Here is a 5,347-nt window from a genome sequence, read left to right on the forward strand (position 1 = left end):
TTTTTTTTAAAAAAAACAACCAAAATTATTTTAAAAGTCTAAGCCCAGGTGCGACCATTCTGTCGGCCATGCGCTAAAAACTTTTCCTTCTATTAAAAACCAACGAAATTTATTTTAAAGGTTTAAGCACAGGTGCGACCATTCTGTNGGCCTTGTGCTGAAACCTTTCCCCGTTTTACAAAGACATCGAAACACTAAAACATCCTTTTTCAAATAAACAAACAACCTCTCAACTAGAACTACGTAACCCTGATTTCTCATTTTGAGAATACGTAGGAGCAAGGTCAATCCTTGTCGGGCACATAAAAAATAAAAAATATTTTTGTTTCTTTAGAATTTTATTTTCTGGGATAATTAAACATTTTGAAAAACCACATCAAGTATGCGCATTTAATTAAAGGTACTGCCTTAGGGCAGGCGTTGTAGGGTGCTAACACCTTCCCTACACGTAACCGACTCCCGAAACCAGAATTTGGTTCTCATAGACTAAGCCTTATCCTTTTTATGGTTTTTCCGTAGTTTCCCAAAATAAACTATGGTGGCTACTCCAACTCTTTTTTTTTTTCTCAAAATTGTTTCCTTTATGGATCGTCGTCCCGTCGCGATTCCGGTTGCGACAGGTACAATGCTAACCAAGCTCTTAGTACAAGATCGAGGAGGGTGATGGACTTCAACAAAGTGGGAAGAGTACTGATGTTGAGCTTTAGTGTGAGCCTAAGGTTAAGGGTGAGAATGTGGTTGTGGTTAATGATGAGAATGAGGATGATGTTAAATTTGAGGGTGAGAGTGAGGGTAAAGGAGAAGTTCAAGCTAAGGGGGACGGGTAGTGTGAGGTTCAATATGAAAGGAGTGATGAGAATAAGGTTAAAGGAAACATTATGAATGAGGGTGACATTAATATTGAGGTTAAGGTAATTAGGTTGAGTCTAAAGGAGAGTTTGGTTTTGAAGATGCAAATGAGTTCATGATAACGATTTAAAAAACGTTATTTTTATACTTAAAATTGATATCAAAACACACCCTTTATGGCTTAGAATGAGCTTAGAATCATGTAGACACTTAGTTTAGTCACAAGGGAGTCAAAAGTGGTTTTTAGAGGTATTATGCTTGTTTTTACATTGTTTTAACAGGATTTGATGAGAATTTAAGGATGGAAGTAAAGAAGGGAGGACTTAGTCTCAAGAAAGGATGAGAAAAGAAGCAAAAGAAGACTAAGGTCCACCGCTCAGCACCAATTCCAGCGCTGAGCGCTAGCTTAGAGGAGGGAGTCACTGTTTCTCATCCTGCGATTCTGAAGACCTAGCGTTGAGCGCCAATTTCCACCGCTGAGCACCCTACGATTATGAGGGAAACCGTTGAGCAGTCAAATGGGTGCTAAGCGCCTAAATGATGGGTCTGGGCCGAAATTCTGTTATTTTTCTGTGTTATAAATAGCTCCAATGCGACCCTTAGGATAATCCTTTGGTAGAGGAAGACTCCAGAGCACCTTCTACACTCCTTGGAGGCGGTTTCTTGGATGCTACGGCTCTAATTTATCAATTCTAGGGTTTATTCTTTCATCTTTTCCATTAATTCCATCTAGTTTCACCATGTCCATGGTGAACTAAACCCTTTGTTGTTAGGGAATAATGTAATCGTTTTGAAACTCTCTTATATTGAAATCCTTATCTTATTCATATGCTTGTATTATCAATTGTTGGTTTTCTTTTCTGATGTTAATGCTTACATCGTTTAACTCATTCGGTGTTATGATATTTGATTTTGTTGATACGGTAACGTACGGGGAAATTGATAATGGTCTAACAACTGTTATTTTCATGCTTAAATTTGATATCAAAACACACCCGTTATGACTTAGAATGAGCTTAAAATCTAGTAAAACACTTAGTTGAGTCATGAGAGAGTCAAAAGTTGGTTTTAAAGATATTATGCTTGTTTTTACATTGTTTTGCAGGGTTTTAAGGTGAATTGAAGATGGAAGTAAATTAAGGTGGACTTAGACCCGTGAAAGAGGAAGAAAAAGGATGAAAAGAAGGGTCAAGTGAACCTCTGAGTGCCAGAATGGACCGCTGAGCGTCCAAAGCGATCAAAGGCAAACCGCTAAGCGGTAAAACTGACCGCTGAGCGGTCCAAATGGCTATAGGGGAAACCGCTGAGCGGTTTACTTAGGCGCCTGGGCGGTTGTCTGTTTTTATTAGCTTAGATTCTGTAATATTTCTGTTATCTTTTTGGCTTATATATAGCCCCAATGCGAATCAAAACTCAATCTTTTGGAAGAGAGAAACGTCCAGAGCTATTCCACACACCTTGGAGGAGGTTCTTTGGATGCTTAGGCTCCAATATACCAAGTTTAGGGTTATTTCTTCCATTCTTTCATCATATTTCATATAGCTTCACCATGATTATGGTGAACTAAACCCTAGGTTGTTGGGGAACAATGTAATCTTTTGAAACTCTCTTATATCAAAATTCTTATCTTCTTTATATGCTTGCATATGGTTATATTTATCAATCGTTGGGTTCTTCATCTGTGCTTAGTGCTTTTATCGTTTAACTCATTCGGTAACTGTTGTTTGTCTTTATTGATACGGGAACGTACATTAATGTCAAGAACTAGGGGGAATTCCTTGATTATGCTAATACCGCCTAGGAATAGGGTAGGATGATCAATTGTATTTTGCTTTCGTTTATCATGCATTATTAATTACTAGGGGAGGCTAGGGATAGCAAGCCAGTAATTAGTAATATGCTCTTTTCGCCAAGGAATTGGGTTAAGGGTGGACCAAGAAAGTTTGCATGACAATATGATAAAGAAGCAAATTAGATAAGAAAAGTATATATAAGAGGGTGGATAAGATGAAAGTGTAAACCCCAACAACTCCATTCATTCATAGTTTCTTTAACCAATTGATTCATTGCATTTGCATGTTTACTTTTTTTTTGCATTCGAACCTTAATATTTAATTCTTTTCTCAAGTCTTATGCGATATGTTTACATGAAAAGTAAGGCCTAAGAGTCCTTTGGGAAACGATACTTGGACTTACCCATTTTATATTACTTGATAACGATCTGATACACTTTCCAGGGACTTAACAGAAATCTAGAACTGATAAGAATTCTCTTGGTTAAGAAATACTGCCTAGGAATAGGAGTAGGACGATCAATTGATTTAAGCTTCTGTATTTAATGCTTTAGTAATTACTAGGGAGACTAGGAATGGTAAACTAGTAATTGGTAATAGGCTCTTTTCGTCGAGGAATCGGGTTTTGAGTAGTTTAGAAAGTTGCATGACATTGATAATAAAGCGAATTTAATAAGAAAAGTAGATATAGGATGGTGGATAAGAATGAAATTGTAAACCCAAACAACTTCATTCATTCATATCTTTTATTTGCCAATTGATTCAATTTGCATTTGCATGTTTAGATTTAGTTTTGCATTAACACTACAAATTATTCTTCTTTCAAGTCTTATGTGATCAATTCACATGAAAGATAAGGCCTAAGAGTCCCTTGGGAAAACGATACTCGGACTTACCGTTTATTTATTAATTTATATGATCTGGTACACTTGCCAGGGGCTTAACAAGTTTTTGGCGTCGTTGTCGGGGACTCGTGGTTTAACTTTTCAAGTAGTGTGATTTTGATTAAATTTGACTTGATTTTATGTTTATTTTTATTTTTGTTCAAATAAATGTTTTCTAGGGTTTTGTGCCTAACGTTTGCAGAATGCAGTACGGACAAGAATTTGATTATATGGGCACTCAATTCTATCAAAATAATTTCAACCACTGGTGGGAGTCTCACTCATACATGGACCAAAGCCAGTTCGGGCAAGCTGTTGAGCAACAAATTACTCCACTCAGGGAGTACACAAATTCTGACAAACTTTTTCAGGATATCATGAATAGGGAAATGTACCATGTCAAAGGTGTAGAGGAGAATACAAAGAGTGATGAATTTTTTCAGCAGGACATGGATACAAGTTTTTATTCTCCCTGAAGCATGGAAGATATGCAACAATGTCCCTAATAGCAACAACTCTCTTTACCAACAGAAACTTGGGAGGACGATCAACAACTATGTCATCAGGTAGCTAATTTGACGGAACAAGTCAACAGCCTTAATGAAAAGTTCGACAAATTTTTGAAGGAGTACGATTCCAAGAGCTATGACGTTACCTTTAGGAATTTGGAGACACAAATTGGTCAGCTATCTAAGAGGGTCGAGGTCACAAAAAAAAAATCAATTTGGGGTTAACATCGAAGTTAACCCTACAGAGGAATGTCAAGCCACTATCTCTGAAAGTGATAAGGTTATTGAGGAGGAAACGATAGAGAGAGATGTAGAGGAAGAAGAAACAGAAAAGTTGAGTGAGGGAGAGAAGGATGATGAGAAAGAAAATGAAGTGGTTGAGAGAAAAGAAAAAAAAGAGAAAAGGTGCGAAAATAAAAAAGAAGAAATCAAGGAAAAATAAAAAGAGAAAGTTGAGGGAGGAGAAGAGTGAGAAAAAGAGGAAGAGAGGAAAGAAGAAAAGATCATATGAAAAACCTCTTCCTCATCCAAAAAAATATCATAGGAAGGAAAATAAATTTAAGTGCTTAATGGTGATCTTCAAGAAATTGGAGATTAAAGTTCCTATGATTGATATATGGAAACATGTGCTTGGTGTTCTCAATTTTATGAAGAAATTCAGCAGGAAGAAGAAAAAGAAAAGAATATCAAGCAAGGAGAATATCAACACCTATTGATGGGTGTCATTAACAGCATTTACTGATGAATGCTGATGAAGATGAGAAATATTAGCATCTACTGAGGGATGCTAATTATTTATGTATCTACTGAAGGATACAGGTAAGTAAACCTACTGAAAGGTGTGGGAAGCATTTACTAATGAGTGCTAGAAAAGGTTTGGGTCAGGCTCGTGACATTAAACAAGCGCTACCTGGGAGGCAACCCAATTGATTGTTTTCTTATTTTTAACTCTGTTTAGTTGCATTATAGGCTTTGAGTATTGAATGAGAGAGGGGAAGTGCATAAAATTGAAAATTGAAAGTTGAAATCAAGTGTTACAGGTTCTAAAATGTGAAGGCAAGCAAAAAAGGGGGGAAAATTTTTAAATGCCCACCGCTCAGCGGTAGGGCAGCGCTGAGCAGTGGCGGCGCGGAGTGCAGCATGGGCTTTTTAAAAGCTCAGCGCTAGAGGCCCATTTGCACACTTTTAAAACCTCCCTAGGGTGCGCCCAAGCGTTCTCCACAAACCCTAGCACTTTGCTTTCACTTTCAAGAGCATTATAAAGGTTTCCTCCACTTTTCTCATCACCCACTCACCAAAATCTCATAGTTCT

Source organism: Vigna radiata, unplaced genomic scaffold (genome assembly GCF_000741045.1).
Source record: "Vigna radiata var. radiata cultivar VC1973A unplaced genomic scaffold, Vradiata_ver6 scaffold_415, whole genome shotgun sequence".
In the NCBI taxonomy this organism is placed as follows: domain Eukaryota; kingdom Viridiplantae; phylum Streptophyta; class Magnoliopsida; order Fabales; family Fabaceae; genus Vigna; species Vigna radiata.